Raw genomic sequence first — 13,541 nt, 5'->3', positions numbered from 1 at the left:
GGAAGAAGAAGAAGAAGAAGAGCAATCCAAGATAAAGATCTTGAAAGCTCAACCCTCAACCACCTCTACCGAGAGGAAATGCCCACATCAAATGCTTTAGAAGTGGATAGATGGGACACTACAAGAGTAGATGTCCATTGCTCATAAAGGTAAAGGAGGTACACCCTAAACTCGCTAAAGTGGATTTAGAAACTAATTTGAGTTATAGGAAAGGAGAAGAAGAATATTAGATGCTTCACGTGTGGTGAAAGGGAACATTACCACACAAAGTGCCCAAGGAAAGGAGAGCTCAAGAAGCTAGCGCATTTGAAGAAATGGAAGAAGAAGAAAATCTCAAGTCAAGGGGGAGCTTTAAGGGTAAGGGAGATATAGCCTAATTCGAATTATAATTCAAATTATTATTTTCCTATGCATGCTAGGATTGATAATGATTATCATCATATAGCAATGAAAAATTTTAGCTTTAGGTATCATGATAGAAGTAGAGTAAATTTTAAAATTAACCCTAAGATACCTATGCATAATAAGCCTAGATAAGTTAGATTCTTATTACCTAAAAAGAAGAAAGTAATGGGGAACCTAGGCAAAAATCCCATAAGGGAAGGCGCATGCGTAGAAAGATGAGTAGGTCTAGGAATATCCAAGATGGATAATAAGAGTCTAGAATTAGGAGTCTAAAAAAGGAAAATCAAACTTTAAAGGCAAAGCTTGTTAGTTTGAAGAAAAATCTAGAGAGATTCAATGTTGAATCTAAGGGATTAGGTAAATTGTTGGGTAACCAAAGACCCAATAATGATAGAACAACTTTGGGATACCGATCTAGTCCCTCCAAGGCCAAATAGAGATCATATATTAGGGTAGCATATGATAATGGAAAGGGAGGAGCAACCAAGGGCAAGGGAGAGTCATCCAAGGCTAATGAGAAGAAATATGCAAGGGTTGCATATGATTATGGCAATGATGAGGTGTCCAAGGTTAAGAGCTCTAGTGAAAGCTCAAAAAGTCAATTTGGGAACTCATGGTCAATGCATCTCAAGTGGACCTTGCTTGGGATTCTAGATGGATCATAATATGTGCCAAGTAGTTTGGAGACGGACTTGAATCTCAAGTCCAAGGAATTGACACAATTGAGTGAGTTGTCATGCAAAAAATATGAAATTGGGTTCATATTGCATGAAAATTGATTTTAGATATATAGATTCCATATAAACTAATGGTAGGATGTATTATGGCTTAGCATGGGCAGATACATCAAGAGAGAGCCAAAATTAGAACTTTAAATCAATGTTCAATTGCACTATTTAGATAATTTTAAATTTTATATCAATCTTGGGATCTGTGATAGATATATTTTTAAATATATTTTTCTCAAGTAGACAATAGTAAAATAGATCTCTCCAAAAAATTTAGGAATTTTTAGAAATCTGTGAAATTTTTAGTGTATTTCTAAAATTAGATTCAAAATGCAGTTTGGGCTAAAAAAAAGGGTGCCAATCAATTAATACATGTTGGTGCAGGAAGCATCAGATAATCGAACCTGAGTTTTGATTATGTCAAAGGGTCCAAAGTTAAGTTGTCTTGTAATCTAACAAAGTTGATTGAGCTTGTAGGAAAGTCCTATGTTGTCTTAGGCAAAAGTCCTAATGGATTCTAGGCAAGTGGAAAACCCTATGGGGAGGTAACCCTATGTCGTAAGGGGCGGTAACCCTAGGTGATGGAAAGTCCTATGTATGGTTAGGGAGGTGGAAAACCCTAGGGGGTGATAACCGTAGGTCCTAGGGGTGATAACCCTAGGTTATGGAAAACCCTAGGGTCGATAACCCTAGGTCTTAGGGGGTGGTAACCCTAAGCAGAAAATCTAGTCGGTCTGGAGGACTGGTCTGGCAATAGGTAACTTCTCCTTAGAGGAGTAGGTGAGGACGTGTTCCCCGGTAAGGGAACAGTAGTATCTTCTATTTTGTCTAACTCTGTTTTTAAGAAACTAACAGTTTTACAGGGTCGGACTTAGCCTTGATCGATCGACCGAATTGCTGGATCGGTCGACCGAACCCCAATACAACAGAGTTGATTTCTAGGCAGCTGATCGGATTTGACTGAAGGATCGGTCGAACGAACTTGGGATCGGTAGACTGAATAGTGGATATACAATGATCAAGATCAGGTTAGATTGATCGGATCAGACCAGATAAGCCAGCGAGGATAGCAGCATTAGTCGACCGAATGGCAGGATTGGTTGACCGAACGATGACTCATCTGAAGCTGAATCTAGACGGGAAGATGGGCCAATTCAAGTAGGATCAGTCGATCGAACCAGGGGATCGGTCGATCGATCAACAACGAGTCAAACCTGATCCGAAGATCAGTGGATCTGGATCAGGCCTAGCTTGGCTATTTAAGGAGGGCTCGACCAGTTACTTCAACAACAATAATTTTCGAGATCAAGAACGAACAACTTCCGCTCTCTCCTACGCTACTCCGACAATCGACGGAAGACTTATATTTATATTGTTGTCGGTAACTTTATTGTATTGTAATTGCACTTAATATCTGTACCTATTTGTGGATCTATAGTGATTTTCCAACGTAAACGATCAACGATCGCGGACCTTAGAGTAGGAGTCGTCACAGGCTCCGAACTAAGTAAAAGAAATTATGTTAGCATTGCTTTTATCTTGTTCTTTATTCCGTTATGTTACTTTAAGTTTTCCGAAATGAATGAATTAGCCATGAGTGCTATTTACCCCCCCCCCCCTCTCTAGCACGTCATCGATCATATAATATAGAGACCAGTCAACTGGTAGTACTGTTCATCGAACATAGAATGGTTCTGTGGGGTTGATTCGAAGAGAATAGCCGACTGTGGTCTAAACCAGTCGACTGATATAGTTTGAAAGTATTTTTTTTAGTAACAAGTAATGACCAAAAATGATGGTATATATGTATGTAATCTTATAAGGAGATTGATACATGATGATTAATGGCTATTAGAGGTTAAAGAGTCCAATAATTGAAATATTGTTAGAGCTCTTTTTGTTATTAGGAAAAGGGAGAGAAGTAAGATTTAAGTGAAAAACATTAAATACCTTTGCAATGCGAAATTCCTAGCTTAATGGGGAGCTTAGATGTAGGGGGAGCCTTGTGATAAGTTTCAATGCATGTTGCATATTTCATTAGCTTGGTTGATTGCTATTATGTTTCCCCTAATTTAAACGTATTGTCAAACATCAAAAAGGGGAGATTGTTAGAAGCAATCTTGAGGGTCTGATGTAACCATGAGTTTTAATGTTTATACAAAGGGTTTAAGTTATATTTACCCTTGTATTTGATATATGTATTTGAGTTGTGCAGGTTTACATGAAACACATATGACTTAACTTGATGGCTTCGAGTTCGGTAAAGGATGTAGCATCCGAGGGACCATAGACAAGGAATTAAGGACAAGTCGAGGGAAGTGCACTTTGAAACATATACGAAAAATGACATTAGGACAAACCGCGGGCTTGAATGCATCTAAGGGACGAAAGCCAAAGGATGGAGGCTGAAGGTAAGATGTTAAGGGTTCGAGGAAGTGTAAAATACCAAAAAAAAAATGGCGGATAACGATAAGGGAACTTTCCAAAATTTTTAGAAATTTTCTGGAAATTTTTCGGAGACCGTATGACTTCGTTTACGGGGATAATATTGGGCCCCGGAAAAGCCTATTTGGACTACCCCATTTAAGCGAGGAAATGTTGATTTTCTATTTTATTTTATTTTTTTTTCTTTCTTTCCTCCTCCACACGCCCGAGTCTTCTTCCCCGCCCAACGTCGTGCCCTAACCGCACGCGGCGGTTTCCTTCTCCCCCGAGAGTACAAAACCGTGCCCGACAATTCTTCTTCTTCTCCATTTCTCTTCTTCCCTATCGCGCCACTCCTCACCTGTGCCCTAAGATTCTGCCGCCGAACCATCTCCTCTCTTCTTACCGCCGACCAAGTTTCTTCCTCCCTCGAAGTCACCTTCGGCCAAGGAGAGGTTCTGTGCTGAGCCTCCACCTTTCTTCTCTTTTCGCCGACGCCTCAAGGAGTTGATCTGCTAGTTGAACCCTAGGTCTGGTCCCTGGCCACCAGTCGAAGCTTCCCTTCCTCCTCGTGCCAAGCAGCAACGCTCCTGTGCCCTAGACTTGGTCCACCACCACCCTTGCACGAGTGGGCTTTCAACCAGAGGCACAGATTCAAGCCCTAGTTGCTTCACCCATGCCCTAGACCTCACTATCGGGTCTTCCATCTTCGCCACCAATCACCGGCAGAGGGAATATCGAGTAGGTAAGGTGCACAGATTGTTATGGGATTAGGTGGTTGTTGGTTGTGATGATTCTTGAGTTAATTCTGATCTGGACACTAAAATGTAGGTATTGGCGATACAGACAGAAACTAAAGATCAGTGGTGTTTGGTGTTGAAGGGTATTTGATTAAGAGGGTAGCACAATTTACCTCGCTTCGGTCAGGTTTACTGGCAGCAAGTTGTCTTTGGCTATGATATCACCGACTGAGGTTTCAGATTAGGGTAAGTGTGTAGACTTGGTTTGATGTCGGAAGAAAATTCTTCCTTAGTTGTTTATATGTTGATTAGGGTTTTGCCCTAATTTAGTGTTAGAGATTTTTATTTAGCTACTTATTTAGATTTAGCTAAATAAAATATACACATTAATTGGTATAGGACTTTGACATGAGACGAGTATCTCGATTACCGGATTGGACCTTTCTATTGGAGGCGGGTACTTTGACTTATCATTTTAGATATGTTATTTGATATGCATAGTAATATTTTTAACAAATAGTAATGATTATGTTTCTTATCTGCATCGGTTGGTCACTACCCGATACCTATTACATGCTTGTTTTGTTTACTTGTTATGCACTTCATGTTAGTACCTACCTGATTATAAATGCTTATAGGGGTAGTGGCATAACAATACTTTATTATGTTCAGGACCTAGGTTTTGATACCTTATTTGACCTGTGTACCTAGACCATTGATTTGGTCAATTTGTTCTATGGTACACATTTTGTAGAGATGGATAGGTTCAGGATATTTCTATGTTTAGTGTCATGCACCATCTCTCATGATTGCATGCCGTGCGATAGTCGGCTCCATTATTGTTGAGCACATCGCTAGTTACATGGATTTGCACACATAACCACTTATGGTTTAGTGGTTTTTATTAGGCATGGTGTGTTGCAGCAGGTGCTCTGTCAAGGGCTCCGTTGGTCTACTCATGGGTAGTGTGACGCAGTGTTGTAGCAGGACAGGTATCCCTCCTCTAGACTTGCTCAGGGGGATGAGAGCATTGAGTTCCCCCACTTATGATTTGGGGTAGGAGGTTAGGTGTACTCCGACAGCATCCCGTACACTCGGTCACTCATCAGGAGCAGTGATGGCAGAGTGCACAGTTGTCACTGTTGGGATCTTAGATGGCTAGAGGGGGGGGTGAATAGCCTCTTAGAAAAATACTAAACACAAATTTCTTCAAGAACTTTGTTAGCACAGCGGAATTAGAAGACTAAAACAAAAAGAGAACACAGCACACTAACTCAGAGATTTACGAGGTTCGGGGATAACTTGCCCCTACTCCTCGGCGTGTCCGTAAGGTGGACGATCCCTTGATCTTCCGGTAGATCACACCCCGGAAGCTATCCGGCTAAAGGATTCTCCTTCTCGGTGGAGTAACCTCTCCACAAAGTCTTTAACAGCAGTAAGAAATTAAGCACAAGACTTACAGTAGTGGCTCAAGTGAAATGATCAAAGGAAGCTCACAGCCACAATCAGCGAAGAATAAGCACAAGCAGGAACACAAGAATACAGCCTCTCTTCAAGCACAAAGCACAGCACAGCTTGTTTCACACAATCAACCGAGAGCTCTATTCCTTGCTTCCTCGTCTCTCTTCTTATGCCTCTGCTCTTTCGCTGCCGAAACTCTGCGTCGAATCTCTGCTGTAAACACAAGCATCGCCAATCACTCTTCCTCCTCAGCTAGTTCTCTGAACTCACACCAATACCATCCTTGGTCTTGCTGGTGTCTTCTGAGCTCCAACCAACCCACAGGAGTCAAGCTGATCGCGAACAGAGATTGCAGTCTGTTAGCATCAGTATCCGTTGATGCTCAATCTTCCCTCATCGCAGTGATACACAGAAGAAAGTAAGCTCTGTCTTATTCCTTTGATGAGGCTTAATTTGAAATTAAGCACTTGAATGGAACCTGCAACCTGCACCACATAAAGCTCACAGCAGAAGTTGATTAGTTCAAACGAATCAGAAACCAGCAGAACCTGACAGTGTGTGCAGACAGTGTGGTGGATCGGTCAGCGGACCAATCCACACCTTTGAATTGATGTCTGATCGGTTGTGAAGACCGATCAAGGCTTAATGAGTGCGGTTCCTCGCACTCCTAAGATCGTCACCTGATCGGTCCCAAGACCGATCAGGATATGGCCTGATCGGTCCTACAGACCGATCAGAGTGCATATGGATCGGACCGATCCCCGCCTTTTCCTTCTCGCGACATCATCTCCCGATCGGTCTACGGACCGATCAGATTACCTCGATGAGCTCGGGTGTTTCTGATCGGTCTGAGGCCGATCAGATTACATCGATGTCTCTCGAGTGTTTCGACGGTCACCGGCCGATCGGCAAACCTAGTTTCATCGGATCGGTGCACCGTCGGGCAATCAAATCTCCTTGGATCGGTGCGTTGACCGATCCAACGCCTATGTGATACTAGGATTGATCCCGAGAATGAGCTACCAAGCCCTCTCGACTTCGTCGGTCCGGAGAATGAGCTCAGGCCCTCTCGGCCTGAGTCCGGGAACGAGCTCAGAGCCCTCTCGACCGTGGGTCCGGAGAGCGAGCTGAGCCCTCTGATCTAGTCGGGAGGCGAGCTACCGAGCCCTCTCCGACTTCGTTCGGTCCAGAGAACGAGCTCCTGAGCCCTCTCCGTGCCAAGTCACCATACTTGGACTTTTCCGTGCCAAGCTCCTGCTTGGACTTTTCACCAGATGTCTTGACCCATCTGGATTTCCCTTGCCTGACTTCACTCACCAGGACTTTCCCTCCCAACTGATCAACCTCGATCAGTAGTCATTTTGAGTTTAATCAATATCTGATACAAACTTAAATCAGTGTCAACATCAAAACAACAGCCAGGTCAGACTGTATCAACAATCTCCCCCTTTTTGTTGTTTGACAACACGATTTAAGTTTAGATCAGAATTGTTCAAATTTTCATAATTTTAGGGGAATCAAGATCCTCCCCCTAAGACGGATATAACACTATGTGAGGGTCTTCTAAAATCAAATTTGCATTCATCTAAACTTAGTTATCTTCTCCCCCTTTGTCAAACACCGAAAAGGTGAGAAAAAGGTAAGATAACTTAAAGAACTTCCCCTTAACCCTTACTGTCTGTTTCTTAAAGCACTTAGAATTCCCTCTAAGTGTATTATAAGACAGTAATAAGGAAATAAAGGACAAACAAGACATGCAAGTGAACAGCATAGTAATAATCGATAGAAAATGAAGCATAATAAAGAGCAAGCAAATATAAAACTGAGTAGCATAAATACATGAGTAGCATCAGAAGTGCAAACATCTAGGTCAGACATAAAAACTAACAAATAGCATCCAAAATACATAGACAGTCAAAATGAATGTATCAATCAATGTCCTCAACATGAGGAACATCATCATCATCTGCGGGAGGCACGTAATCTTGAGGCGGCATGCTGGAGCTCGAAGATGGATGGCCCGAGAATCGCTGCGGAGGTGGGTAGTTGGCCATCCAGCCCAGAAGTAGCTGCTGCGTCACCAGCTGCTGACTGCGCAAGTCATCGTAGCGCTGGTTGATCCGAACACGCAGTCCATGGAGCTCAGCAGCCAGTAGCTCATCGTGTCGATCAAAGCGACTCTCCAGCTCGGCGATCTGCCAGCGCAAATCAGGATCGGCCTCTCCATCGTCAGCAGCAGGAGGAGCAGCATCAGGAGCAACCTGTCGTGGAGGTCCCCGTGGTAACTCACCTAGTGCTCTCCCATCCTTCCACCGAACATCCCCATTTCGCCCTATGATGTCAGACTTGGAAAATGCCCGTTTCCCAAGTCGGCAATCCTGCCTGACCATTTTGACTATTCTACCCTTAGAGACATCAACTTGAAGGGTCTCGAGCCAATCAGTAATTATATGCCCATAAGGCATATAAATAGTGGAGCTGCTAGGCTTAGAATATGATATGATCGAGGAGTAGATGCTCGACATGATTTCAAAATCGAGACGCCGACGCAAACCGTAAAGCATAAGACAATGATATGATCGGATCTCAGATAATGGTTTAGATGTGATAGGTAGAAGGCAGTTCGTGACAATCTTAAAAAGAATGTAGTCTTGAGGAGATAATCTCAAGGCTGCAAAAGTAGGGAAGTCAACATCTAGCTCATCTAGCCCTTGTCTAGGCTGTCTGAAGAAGTACTCATAAATATCGTCAGGTGAGATATCAAAAGGGGGAAGTAACGGATCTGGTAAGTCAGGAAATATCGAAGAGACATTACCGGTACTCCTCCGACAATCGAGATACTCAAAGAAGGATGAGACACTGAAATCAAGAGTCCGCTTAGCAACTCTTGTTTTATAACCTAGATCATTAGTCTGATGAAGGTTATTATAGAACTCAGAGACCAAGTCATAGTTGATATCCCGTTCCAAGTAGACTAGTGAATCTAGTTTGTAGTAGGCTATGACTTCTGACACTTGTGGGCAAAATTCGTCCATGAATTTTCGATCCACGGACCTACAAGGGAGTAATTTGAATGTTCTTTGGTTGAAGGCATCCTCATAATGTTGGTTTGGAAATCTAGCCGAGACAGATGGTTGAGGTCGGGAAGTAGCCCTAGGGTTCGATTTCTCAGGTGACATAGATTTAGAGGTCCCTTCACCCACTACTTTCTTTCTAAGAGTTAACAATGTGGTAAAATGGGGCAATGAGTGAGCACCGGAGCCACCAACAATCAAGAACCGTGACAAAGGAAGATTCAGATTCAGTGAGAAACAAAATGCAAGTTCTAGAGAAGTTAGAAGTTACCTTGGTGCCATTGAATTTTAGGCTAGGACTTCCGAGCTAGAGCTTCGGCTAGGGTTCGGCTAGTGGTCCGCGTGCAACGAGAAGAGAAGGAGTGAGGTGAGGGAAGAAGTCGGCTAGGGTTCCGCGTGAAAAAGGAAAAGAAGAGATCGGGATGTTTTTAATTGTTTACTGATGGGTAAACAGTGATGAAATGATCGGACGGCTGTCCGAACAGGAGCAATCCTGACCGATCAGGGAACGTCCTGATCGGTCAGGGATCGTCCTGATCGGTCGTGGGGACCGATCAGGGAGCTTCCTGATCGGTCCCTGGACCGATCAGATGTGGATCAGTAGGGTCGATATGTGCCGGTGTCTCCTGATCGATCCCTGGATCGATCAGTGAACCTTCTGTGGTCAGGAATGTCCTGATCGGTCGTGGAGACCGATCAGGTATCGTCAAATCTCCTGATCGGTCGTGGAGACCGATCAGGCATCATCCTGATCGGTCCCTGGACCGATCAGTGTCTGATATAATTTTCAGTAACTGAAATTATGAGCGCCGTTATCTATCGAGAATTCTGAAAAGTTCAGAACTCAAGAATTCAGAATCTCCCAAATTCATAACCTAGAATCTAAGAATCAACACCCACAAGTATATTAAAAAAAATGAGCTCTTATGGTCTGAGCTTGTTTAGAGCCAGAAAGTTTCAGACTTTAAAACCAAAAACTCAGACATTTGGAATCTTAGGATTCCAATCTCAAAAAACCTTATAAAACTATTACCTAAGGTGAACCAAGGTATTAATTAAGACTTAGGATTGCTATGATCAGTTTCAAGTTTGTCAAAATATATCCAAGTTGCTATCATTTCCTTTAACAACCTATCTTATTATCAATCAATCAAAGTCATGAAATGAATCAACCAACAATATCAATCAACACATCAGCCATCAACCATAATTAGATAATTTCTAGGCAAAAGTCCAACCAAGATTCCTTGGTTGGAATATATGAGTAAGATCTAGGAACCAAATACACATGAATTATGTAATGGTCTTCCCCATACTCAATTTATGTCTCTTCAACCTAATTATTCAAGAGATGCATGATACATTTTGAATAATTTGGTTGATCCTAGCATCTCACCCCATTTCTAGCAAACAAAAATATTTTGTTAAACCTTATAGTTTGTGTGAGATGTTCCCAAGTTGCCCAAGTTATTATCCCAATTACTCTTGTCATTTTACTAGTCCTTATTGATCATGGTGAAGTTCTAATGACCTAAGGAGCCAAACACATTCCCAACTCCCTCCTTAAATGACTAAATTCATTCTCCGGAAGGGGTTTGGTGAAAATATCAGCTAGGTTTGACTTTGACTCAACATATGTGAGTGCAATGTCTCCCCTAGCTACGTGATCTCTTATGAAGTGATGACGCACTTCAATGTGTTTGGTCCTCGAATGATGGACTGGATTTTTAGTTAGGTTGATCGTGCTAATATTGTCACATAGCACTTGTACACCCTTATAAGAAAGTCCATAATCCTCTAGGGTGTGTATCATCCACAACAACTGTGATACACTCTCTCCCATGGCAATATATTCGGCCTCGGTCGTGGAGAGAGCAACACAATGTTGCTTCCGACTTGACCAACTAACTAAAGATGAACCTAAAATTGGCAGCCCCACTAGTACTTTTCCGATCCAATTTGCACCCAGCATAATCGGAGTCGGTATAACCTATCAAGTCAAAAGACTCAGTACGTGGGTACCAAAGACCTACTCTAATTGTGCCTTTAAGGTATCTCAGAATTCTCTTAACTGCAATTAAGTGAGATTCCTTGGCACAGACTTGATACCTAGCGCACATGCCCACAGCAAAGAGTATGTCCGGTCGACTAGCTGTGAGATATAGAAGACTACCAATCATGCTTCTATATTGCGTTAGATCAATTGGTTTTCCACTCTCATCATTGTCAAGGCGAGTGTTTGTCGCCATTGGAGTGGACACTTCCTTAGAGTCACTCATATTGAATTTTCTAAGCATCTCTTGAGTGTATTTTGTCTGATGGACATAAATTCCATCTCGAGTTTGTTTGATTTCAAGTCCGAGGAAGAATGTCAATTCTCCTACTAGACTCATCTCAAACTCACTTTCCATGTGAGAAATGAATTCATTCAAATAGCCCTTGTTATTTGAGCCACAAATTATGTCATCGACATACACTTGGGCTACAAAAATATTTTCACCATCTCTACGCAGAAATAGTGTTGGGTCTATTTGGCCTCTTACAAAATCCTTTTCTAATAGGTTAGTTGACAACCTCTCGTACCATGCTCGAGGTGCTTGTTTAAGCCCATAAAGAGCTTTCTTGAGCTTGTACACGTGGTTTGGAACTTCGGTATTCACAAATCCCGGTGGTTGTTCAACATAGACCTCTTCTTTAATGAAACCATTTAAGAAGGCTGATTTAACATCCATTTGATAGAGCTTGAAACCTCTATGTGCAGCAAAAGCTAGCAATAAACGAATGGACTCTAATCGTGCCACGGGAGCATAAGTCTCATCATAATCGAGGCCTTCGACTTGACTATAGCCCTTGGCTACGAGTCTCGCCTTGTTCCTTACGACTTCTCCCTTTTGGTTTAACTTATTTTTGAAGACACATTTGGTTCCAATAATGGTGGTCTTCCTAGGTCTAGGAACTAAATCCCATACTTGGTGTTGGAGCAATCCCGATGGTCCACGGGACCATGTGTTTTGGTGTTTGGGCAAAGGGTTTAAGTTAGGTTCACCCTTGTATTTGATATGTGTATTTGAGTTGTGCAGGTTTGCAGGATACACATGTGACTCAGGTTGATGGCTTCGGGTCCGGTGAAGGATGGAGCATCCGAGGGACCGTGGACAAGACAGCGAGGACAAGAGCCAAGGGAAGCGACTTCGAGGCATACGCGAAGGATGACATTGGGGACGAGCCGCGGGCTTGAATGCATCCGAGGGACGAGAGCCAAAGGAAGTAGGCTTGAAGGCAAAAGGTCAAAGCTGCAAAGGAAGAATCAAGTGAGTCATAAGGGTGAGGGTACGAGTGCACGAGAGATTGTACTCGGAGTAAAATCCTAGTTTTTAGGGTTTACTGTAGCAGTACTGTAGCGCTACTGTAGCAGTACTGTAGCAGTCGACTGGATGTTTTAGCAGTCGACTGCATGTTTTAGACTGGGGCAGTCGACTGGCAGCGAACAGAATGTGTGGAATCGAGCCGTTGGGATGTAACGGTCGAATTTCCATAGAGGGCAGTCGACTGCATGTTTTAGCAGTCGACTGGTAGGCGGGGTTTTCCAACCCGTGGCCTATAAAACCAAAGCTTGGGAGCTTGGTTTGAGTTGACGAAATAGAGGTGGTTAATCTCTATTAGTAGTATACTTGTGCCCTAGCGTCAAAAGAGCTCTTGTGAGGGTTGTGGTGAGGTTTCTCCACCCACAAGGAGGTTTGAGCTAGCCGGAAGTTTTCCGGGGAGTAATCCACCGAAGGATCGGGATCGTCCACCTTACGGACACGCCGTGGAGTAGGAGCTTTATCTCCGAACCACGTAAATGATCGTGTAGCTTGGTTTGAATTCTTTCCTTTAGTATTTAGCTTTCTACTTGTTTTGTTTGCATTTCCGCTTGCGCACTAACGTTGTAGAAAGAAGCGAGTATTTGGGGGCGCCGTCTATCCAACCCCCCTTCAAGCCGGTCGTCCGATCCCCAACAAGTGGTATCAGAGCGAGGACGCTCTCCGTTGGACTAACCGCCAAGGAAGCACAAGATGACCGGCTTGATAGAACCGCCAAAGTTTGAAGGAGGAAGCCTTGGGGACATCACATTTTGGATGATGAAGATGGAAGTCTTCTTCGACACGGATTGGGATACAATGATGGTGATCAAGTACCCGTTCGAAGTCCCAAGAGACAAGAAGGGAAAAAGGCTCCGACCACGACATTGGATGGAAGAGCAAACCACACGATCGGAGGCAAATTCAAAGGTAATAGCAATTTTAATTGATTTATTGCCTCCTAATGTGATAAGTGGTGTAGGTAAATATGAGAATGCCCATGAATTGTGGAGCAAAGTGAAGAAATTACCATGGGAGGAATTTTTGCCTACACAAGAAGATGAAAAATCCGAAGAAAGTGATGAAGTGGTCCAAGAGGAGAAGAAGGACAAATCAGATGTGGAGAGCAATTCAACATCAAAAGAAGAAGAACCCAAGGAGATGGGTTTAATTGCTCAAGTTGAGGAGGAGGAAAATGAAGATGAGGCATTATCTACATCCTCAAGAATTGAAGAAAATTCCAAGGCAAGTGAAGAAGAAGAAGAGGTCTTGGAAGTGGTCAATCTAGCAAGCACCTCCACCGAAGTGAAGTCAAAGGACCACATAATTTGCTTCGGGTGTAATAAGAAGGGACACTACAAGAGTAGA

The sequence above is a fragment of the Zingiber officinale genome, chromosome 4B (assembly GCF_018446385.1).
Source record: "Zingiber officinale cultivar Zhangliang chromosome 4B, Zo_v1.1, whole genome shotgun sequence".
Taxonomy (NCBI): Eukaryota; Viridiplantae; Streptophyta; class Magnoliopsida; order Zingiberales; family Zingiberaceae; genus Zingiber; species Zingiber officinale.
The sequence above is the reverse complement of the archived record's forward strand: the minus strand, read 5'-3'. Positions refer to the sequence as shown.